The 15,047-nt window shown below is 37.0% G+C and overlaps 1 protein-coding gene and 1 long non-coding RNA gene across 2 annotated transcripts in view; one reads left to right on the top strand and one right to left on the bottom strand.

Moving 5' to 3' along the window:
* Positions 1-15,047, bottom strand: part of GRM4 (glutamate metabotropic receptor 4) — a 360,805-nt gene that overhangs the window by 219,740 nt on the left and 126,018 nt on the right. The gene's annotated exons all lie outside the window — the stretch shown is intronic.
* Positions 1-15,047, top strand: part of LOC148131178 (uncharacterized) — a 75,741-nt gene that overhangs the window by 57,910 nt on the left and 2,784 nt on the right. The window lies entirely within an intron of this gene.

The following is a 15,047-nucleotide window of genomic DNA, read 5'->3' as shown; positions in this document are numbered from 1 at the left end:
TCCATATTTAAAACAAAACAAAAACAACAAAGAAACTAACAAAAAGTACAGTAGAACAAAATCTGGGGGAAAAATAAAAAAAATCACACACACACCCAAACCCCCACCCCCCCACACATACCCTGATGACAGCAGATTACACAAGCTCCATCCCGCTTTGGGTTCCCCAGGTCTTCAGTGCTTTCTGGAAGAGTATTAGAGAGGGGCCCATTCTAATCTCTGGGGGAATGGTGTTCCAGAAGGCCACCATGGAGAAGGCCCTTCTTCTGGGTCCCACCAGGTATATCTCTCTCAGGGATGGGACCTGCAGCATTCCCTACCTCCTCGCTCTAATGGGTCAGGTAGATGTGACCAGCAAGAGATGGTCCCTCAGATATCCTAAGGATGAATTGGGCTTTTTTTTCCCCCTTCAGTTGAATTTCTTCTTTTTAAGGTGCATACATCGGGTTTTTGTATGTTTGTAGGTAGAAAAGACTAACCAATTTCTGGAGGTTCAATCAAAAGGGGCTCCATGGGCTGCATAAAATGAGAGGTTTGGAACCTGCATGTGGCCTGGGTCTCCAGATGCCTCTTTTATAAAAGTCAACTGGCAGATAACCAGTTCCCACTTGCATGAATGCCACTTTAGATATCCTTCTCTGTCCCTCATGTTATTATGGCTGTTAATAAGGATACTGGAAGGCTTCATTGATTATCACTCAGTAGCTGCAGCCTCTTCCAGATTCTGCATTTTTATAAGTCAGCTCTGGTACCAATTACAGTGGTTAGAAAAGTTTGCTGACAGTGGTTAGAAAAGTTTTTAAAGCTCGGTAAAGAGAGCATTTTTTCCCATTGTCCCTTTATTACAGACCAGAAATCTACCCCAATTTATGATGGGAGTAACTAGACAATTGTTTTGCTGTCACAAAAATTAGAAACCGTGCCCTCTGAGTTTCAACTTTAGAAACTCTGATTTGTTGATCTCAGCAGTGAGATCAACTTAGCCCACTGTCTTGACTATTTTTTGCTTGTTTATTTTGCCGTTGACATTTTTTTTCCAAAGAGGCAGAAGGGAATCATGACGTTTCTACATATACAATCTCTACTTCTATATTGACCTACATTAAAGGAAACTCAGACTAATATTAGCTTCCTTTTAGTTTCTAAAAGTCTTATTGATTTGAAATAACTATCTGATATTTCTTATTCAAGCTTCTGAACAAAAAAAAAAAAAAAAACCAAAATATAACTTGACGTTTTCAATCTGAGATCCTCTTAATTGCTACCATTGAGCGGTTTGTACTTTAATTCTCATATCAAAAAACTTGCCCACCACTAAATATTTATTGCCATTATATGTTTTTTTTTATCAAACACTGTCTCAGAAAAAATTACGTACTAAATAGTATCTAATATTAATATAATAACATTTCCATAATCAAATATTATCAAATATGATATAGCAATGGGCATCTTTCAAAGAACTCTGAGTTCTTTGCAAGCTATTGAGAATCCCTCCCCACCCATACACACACACTTTTTTTCCCTTAGAGGTGGAGTTCTTACATCCCTCACTACTAATATCCTATGCCAATACATAGCAACATCTAAGTGTAAGGTGTGTTCCAGGGCATTCTGAATGCACAACTGAAAATGTTGTGCCTAAAATTGTGCCTGTAAGAATTGGAGTCATCCCATAAAATACATCCTGGAATCTTTTGTGGAGATGTAGCAGTATGAAACATGAGGAGATAAAGAGCATAATATAGGTTTTCCAAATATTTTTAAATATTAAGAATCACTGAATGTCAATTCAGTGCATCAGCTGTCTGCTACTGCAAAATACCAACAAATAGTCAACTGTTGAAAACCAAATATAATTGAATGTCAGATATGCAGAAAGCCTAAAGAAATTTTCAGCTGGGAACAAAATCCGAAGAATATTTACCATCAAAATTCACAGGGAGAACTTTGAAAGAAATTTTTAGGAAAAAGCCCTGAGTTTGTATGAATTTGTATACCTAGAGACCACATAGTTAATTAATTATGAAGCATAATAAAATTTATAACCAAGACTTCATTTCCATAGCAGTTATTCCAACATACATTATTATTGACAATATTTAGATTGATGCTCCAACCTAAATCTTTATATTTCTGAGTAGGTAATATCTTTTTTCATTGACTGAGATAGATCACTCCTATTTCATTTTACTCATGGAGAACCAAAGTTATTGCTTAAGCAATTAACCCCAAATTATCAAATGACCTTCAAAATCCAGACTAAGGGTCATTGCAAGAAATCCTCAGGTTATGTCCATTCATTCAGCAACCATTCAAAGTTACAAGGATACTGACTAAGGTAGACTTAAAACCAGCCCTTAGAATCTCAGCCATTGCAGCACCCCTGCAATAAAGTGATCAAAATCTGGGTATTTGTTGCCCAGCTTACAATTATGACATTGCTGTGGTCATGTAACTAGGATTTCCAATATTCCCTAATGGTTTCCCATCAATGAGGAAGCCAGGAGGACACAAAAATCATGGTCATATGACATCTTCACTTAACAATCCATGTGGTCTTCACTTAACGATGGCAACCAGAACTGCCTTTACTAAGCAATATTGTCACATGATATTACACTTTATGACCATGTTGATTAGAAATGACAACTCTAGTCCCAATTGCCAAAGTCTACCTGTATTATAATTGGTCAATCATACCATTGAATATAATTAATTTAGATTAACTCGGTTAGCAAAATCGTACTAAGTTATGGCTGGCCAGTGTTTATGTTAAGCAAGATAGGTAGTTGGCATTTCTCAATGGGATATTTTGGAAATGATTGGAGATCTTTCTTCAGTATTCTGAATAGCAAAACTATTCAAAACAAAAATATTCTAAAAATTGGTGTTTAACAGATAATACAATGGGTTGTGAGTGAAGAGAGTGTTAATGTTATGTCAGTGCTGCTGTACATAGATATGTACTTGTAGAACAGAACAAGTTGAATCAATTATATCACACATCACTTACTATACAGTCCAGTTTATGAAAATATCATGCTTGAAACAGTTAATTTTCATACTTGTTGGTTTTAAGGAAGTTTTTGAAATAATTGAATGGGCTTCGTTCTATTAATGCACAAAACTAACGATCAAATTTTAACCTGCTGGGAGACAACCAAGAAATCCCAGGTGTATAGGAAACAAAATCCTAATAGAAGGCTATTACAGATCATTTCAATATTGTTGTTAAGAAAAATTATGTGATTATATCTGTGAAGTCACCAGGAGCAGAACTTAACTTGAGGAAGTCTTTAGGTATTAATTATGTGAAAAACAGTAAAATTCATCTTAACAAAATGGCAGAGAACAACAATAACAATAAATACAATGAAATTAAGATAGGAGAAACACTGTTATTTGTTCTCCTATCCCAGTTTGGGTCTAGTTGCATTTGTGCTGGTTTATGACCACAATAAATCTTTGATTAAAGTACAAAAACTTTTGAATATCACCAATCATCATCTAGATAATGGCACAGCAAATCCAGATAATATTGTCACCAAACATGTGCTACCATATGTTCAGAAAATACATAACTGAAAGGGGAAGAGTGAATTAAAAAAGGCTCTGAGAAGATGAAGACCGAACATCGCATGAAGAAACTGGATGAGGAAGCGCTCTTGAAGAAGATGAGCTCTAGCAACACCCCGCCGTACATTGTGCTCAGTGGCAGTGGGAAGAGCATGAACGCAAACACCATCATGAAGTGAAGCACCAGCTTCCTGTCACCGGTGGGAATGCTTTGGATGCAGTTCTTCTTGCAGGATGCACAAGGACCATCTCCATCCCTTGCTTCTGGTGGGAATCTTGTTCACGGGGCCTGTGCTCACCAATCTTCTATGTATATAGTTGTGGGGCTGAGTTTTTAAGCAACTTTTTGTATCACTGTGCGAAACCAAATTGCTGTAATAAAAATAAGCCAAGACCACAAAAAAAAACCCAAAAAACAGCCAACATAACAGGAATAGAGGGAAAAGTCTAAGTGTTTCCACAAAAAGTGAAAATGAAAAAGAGCTGGGCCAACCAAGTAGAGGAGAAGTCAGGGCAACATCAGTTTCTTACATCTCTTGTTCAGTACTCACAAGAGATATTGGTTTGCCAGGTGAAAATGACATAAAAGGGCAGCCTAATAAAAGAGGAAAGCAGTGATGGCAATGGAACCATAGATCAGAACAGATGACACTGGCCTACCCAGTTGCGTGGGGAAGACTTACATTTCTCCACTAGCAACTTATAACATTCTTTCAAGTCAACCAATCATTGCTGTGTCCAAAATAACAGTAATGAAGACAGCCTTTATATCACTTCAGCAATGGCTTGGTGCTGAAGTGATATAAAGAAATTTTTATCTAGGGAAACCTACAAGCTTTCAGTGGGGAAATGTCTTAGCCTAAAGCTTGCTGAAGCACAGTCTTGGAATGGAAGCGCAGTACAGTATTAAAAGTTCTTATCAATGAAGCGGTAAATAGCTCTCTTAAATTAATTACAATTGTCTCACACTGAATTGTGAATTAGAGTGATTTAGCACCAGAGGGGGTTTACGTCACTTAACATTTATAGTGCACTTTACATTGGCAGTATGTTCGGCAGGCATTCATAAATCTCAGTGATGAAGATTACTGAAAAGACTTATTCAGTCACTATAACTTCCCTCTTGGATGCTATGGAAGGTAACAACATCCCTGAAACAACATCCCTGTCTCACCTCATATTCTTCTATTTTTATGATATATTTTCCATTCAAGAAGATGATTATGGTTCTTCATGGAATGTTCTACAATGTGTCAGCCAATGGTCCAAATATAACCAGTTATAAGCCAAACATAAATGAAGTAAGGAGTCCCCAGACCAAATGCAGAATATCTCAATGTTTGAAACAAATTGCAGAATACAAGTGACCAATCAAAGAAAGAGAGCTAAAAGGGTATTAAGTGCAGATTCTAAAATGATTTGGTCATATTTCAGTCTTTCCTAGGGAAATAAAGTAATAAATTAAGTTTATATTTTAAGCAAAAGATTTGAAGAATACTCTCCAACAGAACCTCTTTTATCCTGAAATATAAACAGGACATTCTCTCTGCAAAAGATAAAATGTAGAGGTCACAACAGTTTCTAAAAAATAGAGGACACTAAGGCTCACCATTTTCCTTTGTTTTGTTTATAAAATGCAACTGTAAAGATTGCAATCTGAAATGGAAGCGTATACTTAACCCTTTCACCTCAAGCTGTTTTCTATTAGAAACCTGTTTGGGGGAAAATAGAACTACACATATATTTTCTTTTGCAAGAAGAAAAGTAGCTGATGGTAATATCCCCATTACACCATTCTTCCACTTCACATGGCAGTCTTTGTGATTACAAAACCCCAATTATAAGAAAAATGTGACATGTGACTTAGATATAAAGGAAATAAAATCTATAGCCATAAGCGCTATTCTCCTTTGGTGTCTGCAGCAATGTTCATATTTTTTTTTAACAACCTCCCATTCTTCTGAGTTAATGAAGACTGTTTGCAGATAAGTGGGACACAAATAAACTAGCAGAGGCTGTGCCTTACTTGATCAATATTTGTAAACCATGCCAAAGAAGCAGCCCATTGAGAGGAAGAATGACATACAAGTGAGAGTAGATGATGATGATGACAGCATCCATTCAGTCATGTCTGACTCTTGGCAATTCTCCACATCTAGTTGTTCTATACTCTGGCTTGTCAACTTTGATGGTGTCCAAACACCATGTTCTTTGGAGACCTGGTTCCAAACAAACTCTTCCAAACATAATTGATTTCTCTAGTGAATTCTCCTTCATGACATAGCCAAAATAAGTGAGGTGCTATTTTGTTATTTTTCTTTCCAGTGACATGTTTGGTGTTATGCTCTCCAGTGGAAAAAGAGATTTGCCTCATGACAGTACTGTGTTAGGTTGAGCTCAAAGTTATTTTCTCATAGCCATGGTACCAGCCCCAGATAATTATACTTTCTTTTGATTATGTTTATTTATATAAGACTTGACTGTTGCTTGAAATGTTATAGTAACTAGCTCTAATGAGACCATACACAATGTATCTCAGTCTCTACATTTTGAAAATAGCAAGCACAAAGGCACCTTCGAGATTGTTGTCAGGTGCATCAAATAAGCTGCAAAGGAAGCCTTGCGTGTTGTGTGGCACTGGTTGATTGGATGCTGCCTGGCACCCTGAATCTAAGGAAGAAACCCTTTTCCATTCTTGGACAACATCCAAGAACAGCTAGAATCTGTACAGAAGCCCACACTATTTTTAAAAGGAGTGAGACACTAAAGCCTAATGTTTTCTTGTATGTTACATCATCTTTGAAAGCTGAATAAGAGCGGTTTGAATTATAAACAGTGAAAAGAAAGCATCAAAGAAACTGCAGGGCCAGAAGAGAGGAATATTGGCTCTGTCTTGTACAAGTGGCAAAATCCATCCATGGTCTTGCCATGTTAGATGCTCAGGATAAGGAAAAAAATAGAGGTATTTGGCCATTGGCTTTTCTCCATCTTAGCTCCTTCCTCTCTGCAGTAGTTTTCTCTAACTATATGGCTACTTCATAGGCATTGAAAAGAGGGGGAAGAAGCAGAAGATAAAATCCATGTGACTGGCTAATAGAGAAGCAGAAAAATGAGCACAATTTTTATTTTATTTTTATTTATTTATTTATTTGATTTGCCAATTGTTTACAAGATAATAAGTATAAGTGTATACATAGTTGTGAATACATGAAATGGGTACATATAAGAAAAATAAAAGAGGAATAAGAGAAACAATAGGACAGGGACGGTAGGCACGTTGGTGCGCTTATGCACGCCCCCTACAGACCTTTTAGGAAAGGGGTGAGGTCAATAGTATACAGTCTAAGGTTAAAGTTTTTGGGGTTTGGGGAAGAAACTACAATGTGCACAGGATATGATCAAAACAGTCAAGATGTCAGCTTTGACAGTGTGGCTGAAAGTTCTGCCTATTTTATATTTGTGCAGCATGTGTTGCATATGAAAAGCAGGTGAAGCATCCATCTTACCACCAAAGTCAACCTCTTGATGATTTTTACCCTACACTGCAGATGCCCCTGAATCCAGCCATCATCCCTTGCTCCATCTTCAAGGAAAAAAGAGTAATGGCTCTACAGAGATGGTGGCAAAATGACCATTTCCAAATGAAGAACTGGAGAAGGAAGGTTGAAATACTATCTGCCCAATTATCCTGCAGCTCTTCAAAAAATATTTAGATTAGAGCCCAAAGAAATGCAAAAAGGTTGGGGGGTTGCACAAAATGTGGTAGAAAGCATTCTACATTTGTTTGCTTTTTACTTCTGATGGAAATAATTGGAAATCAGAAATAGGACAAATCATCATATTAGGAGTATTCAGATTATGAACTTGTTTTCTGTTTGTTCAATATAGAAAAGTAAAAGATAAAAATGATAATAATCAGAAATGTCAAATGAGAGAAAACTATCTTAGATTTCCAGCTGGGGTTCTACAAAGGTTTTCATCACATTAGAAAGTAAATAAAGCAGAAGAGAGAGGAACTATCTGGTTAGTGTTGAAGCTAAGATGACTGTATTTAGTTGCACTCTGAAGAAGGAATGTGAAGGGAAAGGTTTCTGTCTGGAATCTGTTAGAAACATACTACAGGTACTCCTCATTTATCAACTGCCTCATTTAATGACCATTCAAAGTTTTGATGGTGTAAAAAACACTTTTGCAAACAATCTTTGCATGTATGACTTCTCAGCATCTCATGGTCATATGATTGCCATCTGTGGTTCACAACCAGCTTCTAACAAGTAGAGTTAATTCAGGAAGCAGAAGTAAAATTGCAAGTTATGGTCATTGATAGTTTACTGAATGACCAAATGTGAAGTGACATAATTAGCCTATTATGGTCACATGATTTTTCAACTTAGTGACTGCAGGGCTTAACGATAGAGTTGTTGGTACCAACTGCGATTACTTAGTGACTCTGTTAGATATCCTGAAGGTTTTAGACAGAGCTTAGGACTATAGTGGGAATGAAGGGCAGCCTTTCTAGATTCAGCATCAGGAGCCATATTTGTTCACCCCATCACCACCACCACTGTTCATTTTACATCTGGTATGATGGAATCTTGTGTTCTATTTATTCCACATGTGTAAATATATTAGCATGTTGTAAGAAAAAGGAAAAAACAATCATATGGTCCTTTAAAAATTAACACATTTTAATATGGCAACAAAAGCTTACGCCTTCATAAATTTGGTATTTGAGGTATCTAGAGAAAACTTTTCTTTTTAACATTCTGACTGGGTTAATAAAGCTCCTGTGGAAATAATAAATATTTAAACTTTAATTAAGTCATTGTGATGTTATCTTCCAACAACTGCACAGAGAGTGCACAGTTCTGTCCCTTCGAAAAATTCCAAATTAGGAAACCTAACAGATCAAGACTCCTGTGTGTATTCCATCCTCTATCATAGTAGTTCTCCTATAGAAGAAAGTCTTTGGTTTTCCCTTTTCATTATTTTATTTAAGCTGATGCTTTGTCTCTCTGTTCTCCAACTGAATATTTTTCAAAAATATTTTTCCATTGCTGCTTAACTCCCTTTTCTTATTTATTTCCCTCTTTTTATTCCATCTCCCACTCTTTCCCTATTAAATGTGATGCCAGCATTGTAAGTAGAGAACTGCACCTGAATGCTAAAAGAATCTTGTAGACTTTTCTAACTACCTGCAGAGAAAGAGAGGGAGGGAGGAGGGGGAGAACCTTTATCAAAGCACAATTGGGATTATTATATGTGACAATCTGCTTTGTGCTCTATTCCAAGAGGCTGTGATCTGCTTATTAGGTATCTGTGACCAAGACTATTTAATGTGATGCTTGATTAAAGCTCTGCTCAGACAAAAAGGCTCTGATGTGTTAACGATTTCTTTGGAGTTCGGGCACCTTGTTTTCTCCTTCTCTCTTTTCCCCTGCTCCATCCATCCTTTTCTACAGAATCTACAAGTAATGGGATTTATCCAAGCTAAAACACTGCATTATGCAGACATTTGAAAGGAATGGTCATGGATTACAAGCAATTATTAATCATTACTAATCAAGCATTACAATGGATGTGAGGACCCAAAGCTGGAACATGCTTTGGAGCAGGTATGCTGAACTTATGCTGCACCTTCTTAAAGAAATTGCATGCTTTCTTTACTTCTATAATAGACATAAAATGGTAAAGGTAAAAGAGTCCCTACAGATTTAACTCTGCTAGTTCAGAGGTTCTGAACAGCAGGTTCTGACCAGTTCTGGAGAACCGATAGCAGAAATTTTGAGTAGTTCAGAGAACCGGCAAATACCACCTCTGACTGGAGATTTTACAGTATCCTTCCCCTGCCACAACCACCAAGCCACGCCCACAGAACCGGTAGTAAAAAAAAATTAATCCCACCACTGCACTAGTTGTTGCCAACTCTAGAGAGAAGTGCTCATCTCCATTTCAAGGCCATTCAGCCAGGACTGTCTGAAGACATTTCTGCAGCATGATGTCACAGAATGATGTTACCTTCCCACCAAAGTATTTCTATTAATTTGCTCGCATTTTCATGCTTTCAAACTGCTAGGCTGGCAGGAGCTGGAGTGAGGACTGGATCTCACCCCATTGTGTGGAGCTCAGGTCTCAAACTTGAGCTGCAGTGGTGGGATTCAAATTTTTTTACTACCGGTTCTATGGGTGTAGCTAGGTGGGTGTGGTGAGGTGGGTGTGGCTAGGTGGTATTTTCCTGCTTTCACACCACCACCACCCCGTGCCCTGTTTTTTGCCTACTGGGCCTCAAGGAAGCCTCCTGGAAGCAAAAATAGGGTGCTGGGAGACTCGCAGCACCACCCACATCCCATTTTTTGCCTACTGGGCATCAGGGAAGCCTCCTGGCAAGGTAAGTACAACAGCAAGGGGAGGATCATTTGTGCCAGATGAAACCTAGCTTCCTAATAAATGATAGCCGTCCTTTTACCCGAAGCCAAGCTGCACTAAAAGCCTCCAATACAGGAAACACAATGTTGCCAGCCAATCAAAAAACACTACAAAACAGACAGAAGATATTAGAAACACCAATCAAGCAGAACACAGCAAACTCCAAGACCAATAAACACAGACCAAGACTCCCAACCAATTAGGATGAAGAAAAAACCATTCTGGCACAGCAGTAGGCTAGCCCCAAATTTAAAACTGAAACAACTGTAAAAGTCTGACTCACAGACGAACACAATACAGAAGCCTGATGATGGCAAATGAGATTCTGCCGAAACGTTGCTACAACTTTAAAAGCACAACTATAATGACATGGGAAAATACCCGAACAAAGCTGAATACCATACATGTAAGTACCTGCAAAAACTTAAGAATATAGATAGATAGATAGATAGATAGATAGATAGATAGATAGATAGATAGATAGATAGATAGATAGATAGATATAGATATAGATAGATATAGATATAGATAGAGATATAGATAGAGATAGAGATATAGATAGATATATAGATAGATATATAGATATAGATATAGATATAGATATAGATATAGATATAGATATAGATATAGATATAGATATAGATATAGATATAGATAGATATATTTTCTGAGGTTCTCGCGGGTATTTGTATGTGGATCTTTGGTTATTCGGGTTTTCTCCCGCGTAAGATTGGAAGTATCTAGGCAACGTTTCGATGAAGTCTCATTCATCATCTTCAGACTTGTGTCTTCGGCTCTGTGCTTCTCAGAGTATAATAACTCCAGAAGCATACGGGACCAACTATGAATGAGAATGCTTTGTATGTGAATGCATATATTAGTGGGAAAGTAGTACAGATACCATGTTATACATTGCAAGCATGGATTTATTGAAGGGAGAAAAGTTAAAAATACATCTTTATCACTTTATCACTTTCATGACAACTTGGTACATTAAGGAGTCAGACATGAGAAAATGGAGAGGTCAAAAAGAGAATGGTAGATAAAGATAACAATTAGCACTCTATCACCTGCTTGGTTCGTTCTGTAATATAATTGGTTTCAAATCTATTTTGCCAATGCTTTTACTTCTGTAAAGCACTATGAGACTGAAGCAGATTCAGCAGATTTAACTAATCTGAAGGAATTAACAACTATACCAGAAGGATTTAATTTCTTTTTATCATATTTATTCCCAAGCAATCAAAAATCATGGAGAGGAAAGAGGCCATTTAAGCCATATGTTCAACCTCCTGTTCATATCAGGAATTAAAATTAAAGCATACAGACCAATGCATCTCCTGAACATATCCAATGAACTCACCACTGCATAGAAAGTGACATGTTTGTTTTTTAGCTGACATAAGGTGGACCAAATCAAGAAACAGACATTACAATAAATATTAGAACTCTATTTATAGACTACAGTAACAGAATATTGAAAGCCTGACAGGTTTCTCTTTAATTTACCATCTTATACCCAAGAGAGTCAAGACAGGGAAATCTTAAGTTTCTTCCTTGCCCCTTCCTGTGTTAAGTTTATAGTTTTGTGAAAGCTACTACATATTTTCTTCGAAGCAATCTCTGTACTAATCTGTTACTACCAAATATATAAAGAAGGCAGTCAAATTGTCGTGATATAGTCAAAAGAGGCCATTATTAAAAAGCCATCTAGTACTCAAGAAGTCTCTGCCACATCATCATCACAGTTATTTGCCAAAACATCTCACATATAATATGGCAAATGTACAACTCCAGACTTTGACAATTTTATTTATGAGCCGTAGTTGAGAAGGATGTCCCATCGTAAAGTTGTGACCTTAGAAAACTGCTAACAAATCATTTTGAGACAAAATTAGAGGAACAGGAGCTTGTGCCCATAATCTTAATATGTGCTGAGAATTATAAATAACTGGATCCCCTGTATACATTCAGTAATTCAATAGGGAATTTAAATTTAATGTCCAAGTTACAGGGAATTAGGCAAGCCCCACACAGCTGGAGGGCATCAAGTTGGAAAAGTGGTTTATGTCCTCTGTAACCATGCAAGAGGCAGCAAGAATAAATTGAGCTGATTTTGGGAATGGAGGGGATTCACTTCTGGGCACTTTGAATTCCCATGATGCTTATGCTTTTATGTATTTAAAAGCTAGTCACTTTCATTTAGCAGATGGTATAATACTTCTTTTCACTTTCTTTTTGCTAAAAAAAGTATGCTAAGCATCCTTCACCAATCTGAGCTTTAGATTTCAAGATAGCTCTCTACACTTCCAGGCTGTCTGTATTCCCCTATTCAGCTGTCCCTCTTTCCAAGTGAAATGTCAAAAAGAAAACATGACCAATCACAGAATGGAAGGAAGGAAGGAAGGAAGGAAGAAAGGAAGGAAGGAAGGAAGGAAGGAAGGAAGGAAGGAAGGAAGGAAGGAAGGAAGGAAGGAATTTACTTTCTAGAAACACATGAAAGCTAACTAAACTTGTTTCAAGCTACTGATCATCTCACTATGAATCCATTGTAAAGAAATCCCTAATTTACTGCCACCATCACCTTGTATACTTATTTAATTCCTACCTATTCTAGGGAAATCATTTTGTAGCCCTATATATGAATTCTGGCACATCATCTGTCATTGGCGTCTTACCAATGCACATATATAGTCAAGTTTTGTTCTTCAGTCTTTTCTTAAGAATGCTTCCTACTTGGTTGTGTCTTCCTATTTGTTCTTTAAAAATCATTTTAAATTAACTTCCAGATGTTGAGTTTTTACCATTTTATCCAATTCATTATAAATTAACATGGAAATCATTGGGGAACCATTTAAGAAACTATAGAAGTATTTTCTCATCACATCCATTTGTGATATTTATGATATAAAAAATTCCACCAGCAAAGCTAACACAACCATTAACATACACACCACTCTATTTACATTCTTTACAGTTTCACCTTGCTATCAACTTTTGATTGCTGCAGATTTCCATTCTTCTTCTTACCAGGCAGAATCAGAGAGGCTCATATCCCATCTTTGCTTCTCTGTTTTTCCCCTAGTCATCAATGGCATTCCAACACAAGCCCACCTACCCTCTTTATACAGTATATTAAGGAAGTCTCCAGATCCATCTTAAGATCAGAAATGTTCAGGGTAATAAGGATGGCACTTTCTTAAAACCAGGACTTGATTTTGAAAAAGCTCTGTCTACCATTCCTTTAAAAAAACACTAAATCAAGACTTCTAAAATATAAGAACTTAGCAGATCAGTTCACTGGTTTAAATAGAAATGTCTGCAGATTCAGCATTATAAGGGATCCTGCCTTGATTTGATTTACAGCTTTCCTTCAATGCAACCCTGTGATAAATTGCAGAAATCCAGATCTGCTTCCAGAAAGACACTAACAAAGCAGAGCTGACCAATTAAGTGCAGCAAAACTCTCTTAAACAGTCCATAAAAAGCTAATTTTGACCTAGCTTCTTATTAGGCATCTAATAATCTGCATTATTAGCGGGGATAAGAAGGTCAGCACAACTATAGCATAAGGTGACAGGGCTACCATGAGAGATTGTACACATTTCATCCTCTATTTAATAGATATATCAGTATACCAGCTTTTTATGAAGAAAATAACAGTCAGCTTTGCAACAGTTTAGAATATTGTATAAACTCAGTTTAGGAATACCCGCTGATTTGAAAGTGCTAGTCTTTGATCTGTGAAGTGGGTCCCTCCCCCCTCTATTCTGCATTGTGTAGAGCATGAATGCTGGGCTTTACAGATTCTTCCCATCGTCATCCTGTGCCTTTTTGATCTTGCACTCTGCAATAACTTTATTCCCAACTTCAGATACTTTCACAGATGAAAGATTTCAAAAATGCTTTTAGGAACATAAAAGCATTTGTAACATGGGAATTGAAGATTTTTATAAAGGGGATAGAGGAAACAGATAACTGCCAGATTTAAAGCTCAGGAATCAGAATTAACTCTGAATTTCCTCTCTGTAAAAGTGGTTGGGTTATTTCTGCTACTTGCTACATTGAATGACTGAAAGTGGCATATTGTGGTTTCCTCTAACTTGGTTTTCTCCAAAAGTGTTAGATTTAGTTGGCCCATTGCAAGGAAGTTTATGACTATCGACTCCCTCCTGAATTTCTGCAATGCCAATTACTTAAAACACACAAGTATTTGCTATCCATGCCTGGCTCTCAGGCTGAAATAAATCTTACCAGATCCTACTTTGCAAGCCTTCCACTGGAGCCTGACACAAGAGCATTTTAACCTCCTATACTTGCTCCCATTAGGGAAAGCATTAAGTAGTATGCAGAGAACTCTTTGCAAGGAGGCTGCTATCACTATTAAATGCACTTCACTTATCGTCAATTGAGCAAAGCATAAGGCACTCATAGGATCATACAGTTACAGAATGTAAAAATTGCAAGGTAACTTTAAGATCATCTAGTCCAGGGGTGTCAAACTCACAGTCTGCAGGATAGATGTGTCATGCACTGGCCATGCCCATGCCCATTTTAGCAAAGGGGGGAAAAGTTGGGATATGTCATGTGACAATGCAAATTTGACACCCCTGATCTAGTCCATACCTTGTCCAATACATGAATCCATTTTAGCATCCCTTACAAATGGCTATTCAGACACTATCTACGCACCCCCATTTCAAAAGTATTCATGTCAGATTGGGGAGATGGAACTGTAAACATTGTAAACAAAAAAATCAGGGCCCTTTACTTCGTATCTTGTTCAACTATAGTTTTTATTTTTGTTTTCAAATTACAGTATATATTAATATTATATAAAATACATTAGTATAATACCATATAGCAAAAGACATAAGTGTGATGTTCAACTACAGTTTTAAAACATGGAATTGTGATTTCATTAAGAGTTTGGGCTTACCAAATCTTGAATACAACAAAGAGGGTGATTTTACATAACAGCAAAGAAATTCATCCCCTAAATGTTAAGGAGAAAATGTAGCAAATACGAATTTGCTATCTAT

Source organism: Notechis scutatus, chromosome 3, assembly GCF_049901735.1.
Source record: "Notechis scutatus isolate UNSWTSFEM ecotype Mainland chromosome 3, rNotScu1.2, whole genome shotgun sequence".
NCBI classification, from domain to species: domain Eukaryota; kingdom Metazoa; phylum Chordata; class Lepidosauria; order Squamata; family Elapidae; genus Notechis; species Notechis scutatus.
This window is presented reverse-complemented; position numbering and strand designations above follow the sequence as displayed.